The sequence below is a fragment of the Cherax quadricarinatus genome, unplaced genomic scaffold (genome assembly GCF_038502225.1).
Source record: "Cherax quadricarinatus isolate ZL_2023a unplaced genomic scaffold, ASM3850222v1 Contig354, whole genome shotgun sequence".
Classification (NCBI taxonomy): Eukaryota; Metazoa; Arthropoda; class Malacostraca; order Decapoda; family Parastacidae; genus Cherax; species Cherax quadricarinatus.
In genome coordinates, this window is record NW_027195380.1 from 108,169 (window position 1) to 126,809 (window position 18,641).

Sequence of the window (18,641 nt, forward strand, 5' to 3'; positions counted from 1 at the left end):
ACAAGACTAGACTTGATACAAGACTAGACTTGATACAAGACTAGACTTGATACAAGACTAGACTTGATACAAGACTAGACTTGATACAAGACTAGACTTGATACAAGACTAGACTTGATACAAGACTAGACTTGATACAAGACTAGACTTGATACAAGACTAGACTTGATACAAGACTAGACTTGATACAAGACTAGACTTGATGATACAAGACTAGACTTGATACAAGACTAGACTTGATACAAGACTTGATACAAGACTAGACTTGATTGATACAAGACTAGACTTGATACAAGACTAGACTTGATACAAGACTAGACTTGATACAAGACTAGACTTGATACAAGACTAGACTTGATACAAGACTAGACTTGATACAAGACTAGACTTGATACAAGACTAGACTTGATACAAGACTAGACTTGATACAAGACTAGACTTGATACAAGACTAGACTTGATACAAGACTAGACTTGATACAAGACTAGACTTGATACAAGACTAGACTTGATACAAGACTAGACTTGATACAAGACTAGACTTGATACAAGACTAGACTTGATACAAGACTAGACTTGATACAAGACTAGACTTGATACAAGACTAGACTTGATACAAGACTAGACTTGATACAAGACTAGACTTGATACAAGACTAAACTTGATGAAAGACTAGACTTGATACAAGACTAGACTTGATACAAGACTAGACTTGATACAAGACTAGACTTGATACAAGACTAGACTTGATACAAGACTAGACTTGATACAGGACTAGACTAGACTTGATACAAGACTAGACTTGATACAAGACTAGACTTGATACAAGACTAGACTTGATACAAGACTAGACTTGATACAAGACTAGACTTGATACAAGACTAGACTTGATACAAGACTAGACTTGATACAAGACTAGACTTGATACAAGACTAGACTTGATACAAGACTAGACTTGATACAAGACTAGACTTGATACAAGACTAGACTTGATACAAGACTAGACTTGATACAAGACTAGACTTGATACAAGACTAGACTTGATACAAGACTAGACTTGATACAAGACTAGACTTGATACAAGACTAGACTTGATACAAGACTAGACTTGATACAAGACTAGACTACAAGACTAGACTTGATACAAGACTAGACTTGATACAAGACTAGACTTGATACAAGACTAGACTTGATACAAGACTAGACTTGATGAAAGACTAGACTTGATACAAGACTAGACTTGATACAAGACTAGACTTGATACAAGACTAGACTTGATACAAGACTAGACTTGATACAAGACTAGACTTGATACAAGACTAGACTTGATACAAGACTAGACTTGATACAAGACTAGACTTGATACAAGACTAGACTTGATACAAGACTAGACTTGATACAAGACTAGACTTGATACAAGACTAGACTTGATACAAGACTAGACTTGATACAAGACTAGACTTGATACAAGACTAGACTTGATACAAGACTAGACTTGATACAAGACTAGACTTGATACAAGACTAGACTTGATACAAGACTAGACTTGATACAAGACTAGACTTGATACAAGACTAGACTTGATACAAGACTAGACTTGATACAAGACTAGACTTGATACAAGACTAGACTTGATACAAGACTAGACTTGATACAAGACTAGACTTAGATGATACAAGACTAGACTTGATACAAGACTAGACTTGATACAAGACTAGACTTGATACAAGACTAGACTTGATACAAGACTAGACTTGATACAAGACTAGACTTGATACAAGACTAGACTTGATACAAGACTAGACTTGATACAAGACTAGACTTGATACAAGACTAGACTTGATACAAGACTAGACTTGATACAAGACTAGACTTGATACAAGACTAGACTTGATACAAGACTAGACTTGATACAAGACTAGACTTGATGAAAGACTAGACTTGATGAAAGACTAGACTTGATACAAGACTAGACTTGATACAAGACTAGACTTGATACAAGACTAGACTTGATACAAGACTAGACTTGATACAAGACTAGACTTGATACAAGACTAGACTTGATACAAGACTAGACTTGATACAAGACTAGACTTGATACAAGACTAGACTTGATACAAGACTAGATTTGATACAAGACTAGACTTGATACAAGACTAGACTTGATACAAGACTAGACTTGATACAAGACTAGACTTGATACAAGACTAGACTTGATACAAGACTAGACTTGATACAAGACTAGACTTGATACAAGACTAGACTTGATACAAGACTAGACTTGATACAAGACTAGACTTGATACAAGACTAGACTTGATACAAGACTTGATACAAGACTAGACTTGATACAAGACTAGACTTGATACAAGACTAGACTTGATACAAGACTAGACTTGATACAAGAAGACTAGACTTGATACAAGACTAGACTTGATACAAGACTAGACTTGATACAAGACTAGACTTGATACAAGACTAGACTTGATACAAGACTAGACTTGATACAAGACTAGACTTGATACAAGACTAGACTTGATACAAGACTAGACTTGATACAAGACTAGACTTGATACAAGACTAGACTTGATACAAGACTAGACTTGATACAAGACTAGACTTGATACAAGACTAGACTTGATACAAGACTAGACTTGATACAAGACTAGACTTGATACAAGACTAGACTTGATACAAGACTAGACTTGATACAAGACTAGACTTGATACAAGACTAGACTTACAAGACTAGACTTGATACAAGACTAGACTTGATACAAGACTAGACTTGATACAAGACTAGACTGATGATACAAGACTAGACTTGATACAAGACTAGACTTGATACAAGACTAGACTTGATACAAGACTAGACTTGATACAAGACTAGACTTGATACAAGACTAGACTTGATACAAGACTAGACTTGATGAAAGACTAGACTTGATACAAGACTAGACTTGATACAAGACTAGACTTGATACAAGACTAGACTTGATACAAGACTAGACTTGATACAAGACTAGACTTGATACAAGACTAGACTTGATACAAGACTAGACTTGATACAAGACTAGACTTGATAAAAGAATACACTTGATAAAAGAATACACTTGATATAAGGCTAGACTTGATAATGTTCTTCCTGCACCAAACGTTTTTAGCACCAAAAGCTGATCTTTGAGTGATTTATCCACAGTGTTGCCAGACCTGAAGGTAATAGGCAGATAGAACCAAACTAGTATGTTAGGTTCAAAGCCTATATCGACTGCAAGTGCGTCATAAAAACTACACCTCACCTGCACTGTGTACCAACAACAAGAATACTTTAATCCTGGAAACAGACATTAACATTGTGTGTATATACACTGAGATATGTATACCTCTCAGTGTATACTATCATTAGTGTTAACTCCCATAGTCATGATATATCTGACTATGGTGACCACCTTCATGTAGGGCTTAAATTCTAGGCTGAGGGATTGATTACTGTCTCCAATTTCAACACCTTGCAATACCTCTGTGCTGAATTAATAAAGTCATTGATCAGCGAAAAATCTTTAGAATAAAGATATCCAGGTGTTGCACGTGTCTGATTCGTCACCCTGTCGGTATTGTATACTATTAGCGCTATGATTCAGTAGCTATGAAAGCCTCGGAGGCTTCGTTCCAGCAGAACTGGAGTTACTGTTAAATGGGAAGTACCATCTTCCAATGTATTACGCTTATACCTCTCAGGGGGACAGAAGAGACCAACTCTGGGACTGTGTTTGTGAAACTGGGACAACGCTTGTGAAACTGGGACGACGCTTGTGAAACTGGGACGACGCTTGTGAAACAGTTTGTGGGACGGCACTTGTGGAACTCTGTGGGACAGTGCTTGTGGGGCGGTACTTGTGGGACAGGACTTGTGTTGAGACTGATGGGACTGCGTTTGTGGGACATGGCCTGGGGGACGGCGCTTGTGGGACATGAGTTAAGGAACGGCATTTGTGGGACATGGCTTGTAGGACAGGGTTTATGGAATGTGGTTTGTGGGACAGGGATTACTGAAGAGCGCACTAACCAACACTTGTGTTTACTTTGGTCACGAGTTGTCAGGGTAGCAGCGAGCCTTGTGACACGCCCGTCTCACTGCTTGCTTTAACACGCTGTGTTACTCAACACTTAGGGTATAATCCAAACTACGAATAAACGTTTTTTAAGGTATGATAAAAAAAATCTCCACCCAATCATACCAGAAGTGAAAAAAAACACGAGGGTACAGAATTGGTCAAATACATAAAAATGCAATATACACAATTCTGAACATCAAAATGGTATACAATACCGACAGGTTGTTAGGTAAGACACATATGCAACAGTTAGACAACTTTATTCCAAAACGTTTCGCCTACACAGTAGGCTTCTTCAGTCGAATACAGAAAGTAGGCAGGAACAGTAGAGATGTGAAGACGATGTAATCAGTCCATCACCCTTGTAGTCGTAGAATTTGAGGTTGTCAGTCCCTCGGCCTGGAGAAGTTCAGTTCCATAGTCAGGAACTATCTATAGCCTCCATCACAGCCATGATGTCGCCAGCAAGACCCCCCCCCCAAAAAAAAAAAAAAAACCCATCCCATCTAGTTGTTTGGTTTAATAGGTTTAAAGCCTATCGATTATAGTCAAGGATGTTTTATGTCTGATATAGGGTTTAATGTGTATATAAACTTGAGAAATAAACACCTCTCGATGTGATCCATTGTGATTGCAAGTTGACTTGCAATCAGCTTAGATGACTAACTATAAACTTAGTCACAGGATCAATATAAAAGAGCATTACTTACACCACATTGCACTTAATTAGACTTACACCACGTTGCATTTAATTGGACTTACACCACATTGCACTTAATTAGACTTACACCACGTTGCATTGAATTAGACTTACACCACATTGCACTTAATTAGACTTACACCACGTTGCACTGAATTAGACTTACACCACATTGCACTTAATTAGACTTACACCACTTTGCACTTAATTAGACTTAAACCACTTTGCACTTAATTAGGAAAGAATACCTTAATACCTAAAACAGGGATTAAAGTACACTCATATATACACTGGGAGAAATACACCTCTTGATGTATATATGCTGTATTCGGTACAGAAGAAAAGATACAGTGTTTATCGTAAAGCATAAGTGAAATACAGAACGATATACCTTATGTATCGTTAAACCTTAGGTATCGTTATATCTTTTGCATCGTTAAACAAGTGAAAATGGTAAAACCTACTTATCGTTAACCTTAAATTTATAGGGTATAGACTTTATGCCCTATTTTAGGGATTAAAATAGTCTAATGTTAGTGGACAAGTACATTATAACGTTAACAACGATCCTCGCTGCTTCCCTTGAGATATGTCTTGATGACAGTTGTGGAAAATTAAATTTACCTGGATGTAACTCATAAGATACATACCAGTAAATGGTAACAAAGATAATTATTCTTTATCAAGGTTGCAGAGACAAATAGTAATTTTAGGACACCTAGGTCGCAAAAGAATGTCCTTCGATACCTACTACTGTCATATCCACAAGTCACTCTGGACCTATATTAATTTCAAATGAAATATACATCACCAGGAATTCTGGTAAAAACATTAATATAAATATGTGGACTGTATATTAAATTTAAAGCGTGATTACATATACATTGAAGGAGAATTTATAATAATTAGACTCACCAATTAGTCTGGAGATTACGGTGTGTCATACCAACCCCCCTGCCTAAATTTATGAAGAAAATACTGGCCAGAATTCCAACATAAATAGACATGACTTACCTGGGGTTCCTGGACCGTCCTGTCCACTCGCCTAATGTTCACGTTATGCAGGACTGCACATCCAACAATTTCAGCTCCTATCTGAGAGGTTTAAGCCCAATATAACCCCAAGAGCGACGAAAAATTTATGCACATTTCATTAGCGTGCCTGTACCACATTCAAAACAATGGCCACTCTCCCCCAGCTCCTCAGCACAGGCGCAGAGCTTCCCTGTCGGTTCTCTTCTTTAAAATACACTTTAGAGTAATAGTAATGTATTAATCAGGTATATTTACATTATAAAAAATATACAGTATAATTTTGGGAAATTATTTTCCACAATAGTGAATGGCGCTTGAGGTTCCTAAACCTGTATTCCCTGGAATGCAGGAGGGAGAGATACATGATTATATACACCTGGAAAATCCTAGAGGGACTAGTACCGAACTTGCACACGAAAATCACTCACTACGAAAGCAAAAGACTTGGCAGACGATGCACCATCCCCCCAATGAAAAGCAGGGGTGTCACTAGCACGTTAAGAGACCATACAATAAGTGTCAGGGGCCCGAGACTGTTCAACTGCCTCCCAGCACACATAAGGGGGATTACCAACAGACCCCTGGCAGTCTTCAAGCTGGCACTGGACAAGCACCTAAAGTCAGTTCCGGATCAGCCGGGCTGTGGCTCGTACGTTGGTTTGCGTGCAGCCAGCAGCAACAGCCTGGTTGATCAGGCTCTGATCCACCAGGAGGCCTGGTCACAGACCGGGCCGCGGGGGCGTTGACCCCCGGAACTCTCTCCAGGTAAACTCCAGGCTCTTGATTTAAGGAACTGAAGCTACCCTCCCCTTCCTTGAGTCAAACCTGATTGCCTCCTATTCCTCAGTTGCTGTGTTACCCCTACGTGTTTAGTGCTTTCCGTAAATATAATAATAATAATAATAATCATAATTCAGTTATCTAATAAATACGAAACAAATGGTATAAACTAAAAATAATGTAAATTTTTTGCAAAAGAAAGCAAGGTAAAAACATAGCATAGTTGTAGACCTACTGGCCCATACTGGGCAGTGGGTAGCGCAGGTGACCAAAACAAAAGGTGAGGTGAGGCAGGAGGTACCTACGTCAAATTGCAGAAAATATATTAGACAAATATATATATAATTGAGAAGGGTGGGACCTGAGGAGGACCGATAACCCAATAAAGTCTTAACGATGACAGTTTATCCAAGTCAACAAGAACTCTCATCAAATCAGTACTTTGATGTATTTTTAACAGTTAGTGAGGCCAGCTTTAGTATTACAGGTGTATAAAGTATACTTATGTCTACTACCTACACATTTCATTAATATTTTCATTGATTTATGTGCAGGATTATGGAGGCTGAGTTGCCGACGGTGGTGCACGCCTCCTGACTCAATAACAGCCTTACTTCTCGGGTAAGTTTTTTTTTTTTATATTTTATTTAAAAGACATACATAGTACATAAAAGTAAACGACAAATTACATAATGAAAACAGTGATGAAAAATTCTGCATAGTACATGCACTTTCCAATTAACATATTACATCTGAAAGACACAAATCTGTACAGTAAACAATGATCACTTCAATCCTTGAAGTAATGATATTATGTCTGGAACACTAAATCTAACTTAAAGACTCCTTGGCAAGTACATCTAATTCCTGATTGTACATCCTGCCACGGAATGTACACCTTACATTCTGAAAACACTACCCCCCCCCCTTCTTGCATGTCAATCCACCTGACACGTAACAATCTTTATATATAACTGTATATTGTATGAAACACTTTCATTATTCCATATTGAACAACATGATACGTTCAGTATAACTCAATGTATTGATATAATATAAAATTCAATTCTACATGATTCATGTACAACGTATATCTACTAAACACCCAAACATATCACCTCGAGGAAGGTATAAATATATACATATGTTACATACACTTTACAACACAACCAGTGAAACTACAAAAACCTAATCCTATGTCATCCATCAATTACCCTATAATATATATCAATTCAACGGTAACCTAAACCTACGAGCTCTATAGAGCTCCCATGAAAAAACAATATGTAATAAGAAAACAGGATAAGTCAAGCTTTCTAAAAATATTTCACCCATATCATTAAAACCACTACTAAGATGTAAGTCTGTTAGCACAAAACATAACAGTGCATGACCTTCACACGTCGATAAATACTGAAGCCTTCCTACCACTCGCAATACTTCATGTATATATATATATTTCGCATTCACACAGTGCACCCATTTTGTCATTTCATTACACACATACCAATAATTTCGTTGCAGATATATAATATTCCATCACATTACGACATCTGTCGTCCTTTGTCAATTGCATAATTAATAATTTAATTGAAGAACGTGTATCGTTCACAACACACAACCCGCTCATCATACAGTCAAAGGCACTTATATCTTAGTGCTATATTCATTCTCTTCCACACTAAACCCTTTCACACTGTCCTCATCGGGAAGCCAGCCCGCCGCGACCCCTTACATTGCACGTAAATCCCATAAATCCCTCAACCGAAAACTCCGATAGCCCTCAGTAAAAGCAGTCTCCCAACTCCCTCCATAAATTTCCCTATTACGACACTTAGTTCTGTAAAATGTCGCAGCTAACACCTTTATCCTCTCATCCACGCCCACCTCCCTCATGGCCCATGACGTATATATAATATCAGTGACCAAATACGCCACTGCATTCTCCACCATCTTACTCACCCCACCTATATCCAAACTTAAAGCCCGCAACACCTGCAACCCTCCCCCACCCACTAACTTGAACACCTTTCCTAACCAGACCCGCACAACTTCTATACAGTCACAAAAATATACCACATGCAAAATTGTCTCCATGTTTCCACACGCTCTACATTCCCCTCCCTCCCTTATCCTCCTATTGAATAGGACAACCCCAGACGGCAAAATCCCATGTAAAAATCTAAACATTACCTCCCGAACACCCGGTTTTACACGTAATTGTTTTAGACGCGTCCATATTTCGTTCCACGCATACATAGGGTATGCCCCTTCAACAGCAGCCACCACTGACCTGCCTTCCACTCCTTCGAGGACCCGCAATTTAACACACGACGGATCCCTCACTGTCATTAATAACCTCAACATGGCCTCACCAACTATTAAATCCCTACCCCCCACCACCGTTGCATATCGTTACGTACTCTCACAAGTCCACCTCCCCTCCCGCCCCCCTCCTTTATATAACTTCGTTTTAGGTACACGCTCATCATCCTCTTTTCCAGAGGTATAAGCCCCAGCCCTCCTCGACTGACCGGAAGTGTTAACACCGCTCTACTTAACCATTTGCAGCCCAATCCCCATATAAACCTAAAAAACCCATGTTGTAAACGTTTCACCTCACGTCTCATCATCGGGTACATGACAACGACATGCCATATCTTGCTGTACAATAGCACGTTCGTCACTATTACTATTTGATGCAGCGTTAGTTGCGCCACCCTCAAACCACCAAGTCTTTTTAATACTCCATCCACTATTCGCACCGAATTCACCTCTTGAGCCACCCGTGTATTTCTCACATAAATTATCCCACATATCATTAGTGAGCAAAGTAACATTTATGAAGGGATTCAGGGAAACCGGCAGGCCGGACTTGAGTCCTGGAGATGGGAAGTACAGTGCCTGCACTCTGAAGGAGGGGTGTTAATGTTGCAGTTTAAAAACTGTAGTGTAAAGCACCCTTCTGGCAAGACAGTGATGGAGTGAATGATGGTGAAAGTTTTTCTTTTTCGGGCCACCCTGCCTTGGTGGGAATCGGCCAGTGTGATAAAATAATAATCATTAGTTGATCCACCACCTTCCACCCACCCCCTACCACCTCATCCCCATTTGTACTTTCCTTTAAGTCTAGAAACTTAGTCTTCTCAACATTAATTTTCATACCTGAAGCCTAACCAAACACATCCACCACCTTACCCACCCTAAGCAAGTCCCTATTACCTCTCACCAAAACAGTCGTGTCATCCACATAACCTACGATACCAGCCCCCCTCTCCCCGGTCAGTACCCTCCCCACCTCCTGCAACACACCTCCGAATGACCCTATAAAATGGATCCTGTATACACGCAAACAATATTTGTGATAGTGGGCAGCCTTGGCACAGTCCCCGTCGCATCTGTATTTTAACTCCTAGCCTCCCGTTAACCTGCACCCTCATCGACGCCCCCTGATACAATAATTTTGCCCAAGATATTATTTCTTCCCCAAAACCTTGCCAACGCATGAACCTCCATAACGCTTCCCTTTCTACACTATCATAAGCAGCCTTCCAATCTAACGCCAATACACCTCCATCACCCAACTCCCCCCGTTTCTCTATAAATTCTCGAATCATGCCATGCCCTTCATACATCGACCTTCCTGGCACCCCATATTGCCCCCTATCAATTACCTTGCCTATTACCCTTTTGATTCTGTTCCCTAATATTCTCGCAAACAACTTATAATCTCCACACATAAGCAAAAGTGCCCGATAATCCATTACCGTTGACTGCTCCCCTTTCCATACCAACACCACAACGGCCGTCCGTTGCTGCTCTCCCATTACCTCAGCCGCCTTAAGTATGTTAAACAGCCTTACTAAAAAACCCCTCAGAACCCCCCAATTCTTTACATAGAAATCATTTGGCAGTCCGTCTATACCCGGCGCCTTTCCCAAGCTCACTCCTGGCAATGCCTGCCAAATCTCACACTCCGTAATCGGCCCATCTAATGCCACCTGATCTTGACCATCAAGCTCACACTGCACATACTCTCCCATTTCCCCCAATGCCACTTCACGGAAGCCCACGCTTTGCGTATATGACTTAAACCAAGCATCTACATATCCACTAATACCCTCTGTCATTACTAATGCTTGACCCGCTCTGTACCCTTCCATCCCTACATGTACGTTTAACCCCATCATCTCCATCGTCACTCTCCTCTTTCTCTGGCCTCTTAACACGCAAGCCGACGGCCGATCACCCCATAGCATTTCTTCCAAACCTCCCATAATTCGTGCATCATCAAAACGCTCGTTTTGCAATACCCTAATACTCTCCTTTAAACCCTCAATGTCCTGCACTGGATAGCTTGCTCCTCCTCTTGCATAACAGTCATGCAGCTGCTCTTCAAGATATCTTTGAAACCCATACTTTAACCGATTATATTCCCTCCCACGACAAATATAATATTCTCTGATACGATTTTTAGCCACCGAATCCCACCAATTTACCAGTTCATCATCCCTCGGCGCCTCATCCACCAACCATTCCCACAATTGCGCAAAAGACTGACGACATTCCTCACCCTGCAAAAGCTTCACATTTAACTTCCAATAACCTTGGCCCCTTCTAGGCAATCCCTCCCATTCTAGGTCCACCATGACTCCTCTGTGATCTGAAAAAACCGCGTCCACCACACGCACTCTACTCACTATTACTGTTCGGGGCACATACAAGCGATCCAGTCTAGCCGCATATCCACGTCTAACAAAAGTATGTTCTACAACCCCACCCCCTCCAACGTCCATTAACCCTACTCCATTTAATAATTCCCCCAAAATCCCCGAACAATACCCTGCCCCTCTAGGTTCCACATCCTTACGCCTTATCACACAATTCCAATCACCACCAATTACAGCTACACCCGGCAAAGCACGCAAATAATATACTAGGACATCCTTCACAAATTTATTCTTAATACGCACATCTCCCTCTGCCGGACCATACACACACACCAAACTCATCTGTACCCTATCCCACCACCCATCTACACGAATCACCCTCCCCTCCCCACCCTCACAATGCCTCACTACGAACAGGCTAGTTTCCCTTACCAGGATGGCAACTCCTCCTTTCAACCTTATCGCATGCTCCACATACACATTATACCCATTCACCTTCAACTCATAACCTGGTCTGTAGTTGTGTTCCTGCACGAACACCACATCAACACTATTACGTACCAAATATTCACTAAACCATACACACTTTCTCTCTGATCTCAGTCCATTCATGTTCAATGTCATGCACTTGAAGCTTACAGAGTGGTTTTCCTTCTTGACCCTGGTACTTAAAAACTAACCCTGGTACTGTCTTGCCACCAGATCGTTTCGTGACACCTCGGTCCCTCTCCCCCCCTTTAGAAACGCTCTTAACCAACTGCTGCCCCTTAGGGCCACTGTGTCCTCTCTGCGTAACTTCCGCCCAGGACTTTTTGCCAGTGCGCTGAGCAGGCGTGAGCAGGCGTGATCACGTCCTCGGAGTCAGATAGCGCAGCAGCGCGCTTCCGTGATGCTCCCTCTGCTTGCATCATGTCGTCTGTTACATTGTCCCGGTGGACCTCCACCTCCACCCCTTGCATCAAAATATTCTTATCACACTGTGCAAACCGCAGATCCTGTTCCACGCCCTGATCCACAGCAGACCCAAGAACTAGGTCTGGACTCCCAACCTTCCCAATACTCTTGTCAGCCACTAACACATTTAAAGCCATGGCTAGTGAGTCTTCCACATCGCTATCACTCGCAGTCGGGGTGTTCTCGTCCCAACACCTGAGCTGCATTCAATGAAGGGGTGTCCCCCCCTCGTCACACCTGCTGACTCCATCTCCTCCACTCTCTCGACCTCCTCACTCCAGGACCCACCTTGTGTAGGCAGAGTCACAAAAGGCAAATCTTGCTCCACACCCTTCTCTACTTCTGTATGTCATTGCCGTTGTTCCATGCTGCCACGTCTCCTTCCACACAGAGCTGCTAGGTGATCATATGACCCACACAACCGACAGGTCCGGCGTTGCCCAGCATATGCCACAAACACCTGGGTCCGAAATTCTGGCAGCACTATGTACGACGGAATAGGGTAACGTAACGTCCTTCACAGAATACGTTCCTTCGAGTTTCCCTGCGTATGGCCCAGTAGCCCACTTCCCAACAGTGGCCATATGTACTGTACCATATTTGCCCATCGCAAGACGGATGTCAGAATCATCTGTCTCGAATGGCACATTTCTAATCTTAACCCATGTGTAATGGCGAGAAACGCCGTGAAGTCGCACGGTCACAGCGGAGTTAACTGTCAAAGTAACCTCCTGGTACTTGTCTACCACCGCCTCATACACACTTGCCAAATTAAACTTGACAAAGATCCTCGTCGTGCCATTCAGCGCTACTCCATATATCTCCTCGTTAGCAATACCATATGTATCTCGTATGATTGCAGGTAGTAGCAGGTCCATAGAAGTTCCTGTCACAGCCCCACGGATAAGCTCAACACAGACTGTGTTTATGCATCTCCGGCTAGCCTGCGCCATGCTGTGAAAATATAACTGCCACTAATCAATGCCAGGGGCAGCAGCAGCTCACGTCTTCACTACTCAAAGGTTGAGTGACGAAATGAGGTAGCTTGCCTGAAAACAGCAGAGGGGTGCAGAGCACAACCGCACTCCACCGTGGTAAGGCAGCGAATGAGGAATTAAATTCCCTTCAAAATTACCATAAATACTACGAAAATACGTCTCGGGTAAGTATTAACTAATAAGGCATCAGGCACATGTGCAACACCTGGCTGTCTATATTTGAAAACGTTTTGCCAGCGTTTTTTTTTTTAATTCGATACAGAGACATGTGAAGATAAGAGACTCGTATCATATACACACCAGACTGACAACACTTAAACGAAAGAAGACGTGCTGTGCCTCTGGTACAGGGTGTATACAACGATTTTAACTATGCTACACCACTTACACTGAAGAAGACTCATTTGGTCCCCGCCACAGGGCTTTGAACAATGCTTCCTTTGTGGAAACTTCAACTCTCCAGTGATGGGTCACCATTTAGAAAAGACTTAGTGTCAGGGCACCATTCTTGACGAATATATTATTATCATGCCTTGACTTTAAACAGATCATCGCTGAGGAAGTGAACAATTTCTGTCAAGGCTAAGGGACAGTTTTAGTTTAATATGTTTATTATGCACCCCATACCCATCCCGTGGGCGGTAGTCAAAAGATTACAGAGGTACATAATTGGTCCAGGGACTGGACTCCAAAGTTTCGATAGCTGAGCAAGTTACAGAGGTAATGAACTCACAATTTACAAAGGTAATGAACTCACAATTTACAAAGGTAATGAACTCCAGGTAGGTCTGGTCACAATCATGACAAGTTACAAAGGTATTTACAGATTACAGAGGTACGTAATGGGTCCAGGGACTGGGCCCCCAAAGTTTTGAGAGTTGAACTAGGTACAAGGGTAATGAGCTCACAAGTTACAAAGGTAATGAATACTGTAAGAATGGTTACTTACGTTTATACATGGCTACAATCATGAACAAATTATAGTGTAATGAGCAATTCACACTTCCACACCCGGTCACAACTGTAGTGAGTTATTGGTGCAAATATTGATTGTTGAGTCACACACACACCACACACACACACACACACACACACACACACACACACACACACACACACACACACACACACACACACACACTTGGAGGGCTAAGATGATGGAGGTGGTACTGGAGAACTTCATGTACCAACATGTAAGGGACACTACAAGAGAGAGAGGAGAGGATGAACCAGCAAGGCTGGACTTAGTATTCACCTTCAGTAGTGCAGATATCGAGGACATCACATATGAAAGACCCCTTGGGGCCAGTGACCATGTGGTTGTAAGCTTCGAATACACAGTAGAGCTACAAGTGGAGGGAGAAGCAGGAAGGCCAGGACGAATGAAGCCAAACTACAAGAAAGGGGACTACACAGGAATGAGGAACTACCTGAACGGGGTTCAGTGGGACAGAGAACTGGCAGGGAAGCCAGTTAATGAGATGATGGAATATGTAGCAACAAAATGCAAGGAGGCTGAGGAGAGGTTTGTACCCAAGGGTAACAGGAGTAATGAAAAAGCCAGGATGAGCCCATGGTTTACCCAAAGGTGCAGGAAGGCAAAAACCAAGTGTGCTAATGAATGGAAGAAATATAGAAGGCAAAGGACCCAGGAGAATAAGGAGAACAGTCGTAGAGCCAGAAACGAATATGCACAGATAAGAAGGGAGGCCTGAAGACAATATGAAAATGACATAGCAGCGAAAGCCAAATCTGACCCGAAACTGTTGTACAGCCACATCAGGAGGAAAACAACAGTCAAGGACCAGGTAATCAGGCTAAGGAAGGAAGGAGGAGAGACAACAGGAAATGACCGTGAAGTATGTGAAGAACTCAACAAGAGATTCAAAGAAGTGTTCACAGAGGAGACAGAAGGGACTCCAGAAAGACGGAGAGGTGGGGCACACCACCAAGTGCTGGACACAGTGCACACAACCGAGGAAGAAGTGAAGAGGCTTCTGAGTGAGCTAGATACCTCAAAGGCAATGGGGCCAGATAACATCTCCCCATGGGTATTGAGAGAAGGAGCAGAGGCGCTATGTGTACCCCTAACAACAATATTCAATACATCTATCGAAACAGGGAGATTGCCTGAGGCATGGAAGACAGCAAATGTAGTCCCAATCTTTAAAAAAGGAGACAGACATGAAGCATTAAACTACAGACCAGTGTCACTGACATGTATAGTATGCAAAATCATGGAGAAGATTATCAGGAGAAGAGTGGTGGAACACCTAGAAAGGAATGATCTCATCAACAGCAGCCAGCATGGTTTCAGGGACGGGAAATCCTGTGTCACAAACCTACTGGAGTTCTATGACATGGTGACAGCAGTAAGACAAGAGAGAGAGGGGTGGGTGGATTGCATTTTCTTGGACTGCAAGAAGGCGTTTGACACAGTTCCACACAAGAGATTGGTGCAAAAACTGGAGGACCAAGCAGGGATAACAGGGAAGGCACTACAATGGATCAGGGAATACTTGTCAGGAAGACAGCAGCGAGTCATGGTACGTGGCGAGGTGTCAGAGTGGGCACCTGTGACCAGCGGGGTCCCGCAGGGGTCAGTCCTAGGACCAGTGCTGTTTCTGGTATTTGTGAACGACATGACGGAAGGAATAGACTCTGAGGTGTCCCTGTTTGCAGATGACGTGAAGTTGATGAGAAGAATACACTCGATCGAAGACCAGGCAGAACTACAAAGGGATCTGGACAGGCTGCAGAACTGGTCCAGCAATTGGCTCCTGGAGTTCAATCCCACCAAGTGCAAAGTCATGAAGATTGGGGAAGGGCAAAGAAGGCCGCAGACGGAGTACAGTCTAGGGGGTCAGAGACTACAAACCTCACTCAAGGAAAAAGATCTTGGGGTGAGTATAACACCAGGCACATCTCCTGAAGCGCACATCAACCAAATAACTGCTGCAGCATATGGGCGCCTAGCAAACCTCAGAACAGCATTCCGACATCTTAATAAGGAATCGTTCAGGACCCTGTACACCGTATACGTTAGGCCCATATTGGAGTATGCGGCACCAGTTTGGAACCCACACCTAGCCAAGCACGTAAAGAAACTAGAGAAAGTGCAAAGGTTTGCAACAAGACTAGTCCCAGAGCTAAGAGGTATGTCCTACGAGGAGAGGTTAAGGGAAATCAACCTGACGACACTGGAGGACAGGAGAGATAGGGGGGACATGATAACGACATACAAAATACTGAGAGGAATTGACAAGGTGGACAAAGACAGGATGTTCCAGAGATTGGACACAGTAACAAGGGGACACAGTTGGAAGCTAAAGACACAGATGAATCACAGGGATGTTAGGAAGTATTTCTTCAGCCACAGAGTAGTCAGTAAGTGGAATAGTTTGGGAAGCGATGTAGTGGAGGCAGGATCCATACATAGCTTTAAGCAGAGGTATGATAAAGCTCACGGCTCAGGGAGAGTGACCTAGTAGCGATCAGTGAAGAGGCGGGGCCAGGAGCTCGGACTCGACCCCCGCAACCTCAACTAGGTGAGTACAACTAGGTGAGTACACACACACACACACACACACACACACACCCACACCTAGCCAAGCACGTAAAGAAACTAGAGAAAGTGCAAAGGTTTGCAACAAGACTAGTCCCAGAGCTAAGAGGTATGTCCTACGAGGAGAGGTTAATGGAAATCAACCTGACGACACTGGAGGACAGGAGAGATAGGGGGGACATGATAACGACATACAAAATATTGAGAGGAATTGACAAGGTGGACAAAGACAGGATGTTCTAGAGATTGGACACAGTAACAAGGGGACACAGTTGGAAGCTGAAGGCACAGATGAATCACAGGGATGTTAGGAAGTATTTCTTCAGCCACAGAGTAGTCAGTAAGTGGAATAGTTTGGGAAGTGATGTAGTGGAGGCAGGATCCATACATAGCTTTAAGCAGAGGTATGATAAAGCTCACGGCTCAGGGAGAGTGACCTAGTAGCGATCAGTGAAGAGGCGGGGACCAGGAGCTCGGACTCGACCCCCGCAACCTCAACTAGGTGAGTACAACTAGGTGAGTACACACACACACACACACACACACACACACACACACACACCACACACACACACACACACACACACCACACACACACACACACACACTTTAGTTTAATATGTTTATTATGCACCCCATACCCATCCTGTGGGTGGTAGTCAAAAGATTACAAAGGTACATAATGGGTCCAGTGATTGGACCTTAAAGTTATGATAGCTGAACTAGTTACAAAGGTAATGAACTCCAGGTAGATCTGGTCACAATCATGACAAGTTACATAGGTAATGAATCAGCCTCACTCCTATACATGGTTACAGTCATGAGCAAATTACAAAGTAATGAACCACTGATACGTCCACACCTGGTCACAATTGTAATGAGTTATAAATACAAATATTAAGTGGATCATACACCCACACTAGCGCGCGCGCACACATACACACACCAGGGCGCACGCACGGACACCTGGAGTTTACCTGGAGAGAGTTCCAGGGGTCAACGCCCCCGCACACGAGCGTACAAATATATGCATACACACAAGGACGCACACCCACACACACACACACACACACACACACACACACACACACACACACACACACACACACACACACACACACACACACACACGAAACTGGGCAACTACCTGAGGTATGGAAGACGGCAAATGTAGTTCCCATTTTTAAAAAAGGAGACAGAAAAGAGGCACTAAACTATAGACCTGTGTCATTGACGTGTATAGTATGCAAAATTATGGAGAAGATTATCAGGAGGAGAGTGGTGGAGCACCTGGAACGGAACAGGAGTATAAATGCCAACCAGCACGGATTCACGGAAGGCAAATCCTGTGTCACAAACCTTCTGGAGTTTTATGATAAAATAACAGAAGTAAGACAAGAGAGAGAGGGGTGGGTTGATTGCATCTTCTTGGACTGCAAGAAGGCCTTTGACACAGTTCCTCACAAGAGATTAGTGCAGAAGCTGAGCATCAGGCGCATATAACATAGAGTTGTAAGGCAGTGGAATAGCCTAGAAAATGACGTAGTGGAGGCAGGAACCATACACAGTTTTAAGACGAGGTTTGATAAAGCTCATGGAGCGGGGAGAGAGAGGGCCTAGTAGCAACCGGTGAAGAGGCGGGGCCAGGAGCTAGGACTCGACCCCTGCAACCACAAATAGGTGAGTACAAATAGGTGAGTACACACGCACACACACACACACACACACACACACACACACACACACACACCAACACCCACACACACCCTCACACACACCCACACACACACCCTCACACACACCCTCACACACACCCACACACACACA

The 18,641-nt window shown here is 42.9% G+C and overlaps 1 protein-coding gene across 3 annotated transcripts in view; it reads left to right on the plus strand.

Moving 5' to 3' along the window:
* Nucleotides 1–18,641, plus strand: part of LOC138851333 (uncharacterized) — a 79,082-nt gene that overhangs the window by 21,430 nt on the left and 39,011 nt on the right. For all 3 annotated transcript variants that reach the window (XR_011391162.1, XR_011391161.1, XM_070080365.1), the window contains exon 2: nt 7,182–7,248. The gene's annotated coding sequence lies outside the window, so the exon portion shown is untranslated. The remainder of the gene's footprint in view (nt 1–7,181; nt 7,249–18,641) is intronic.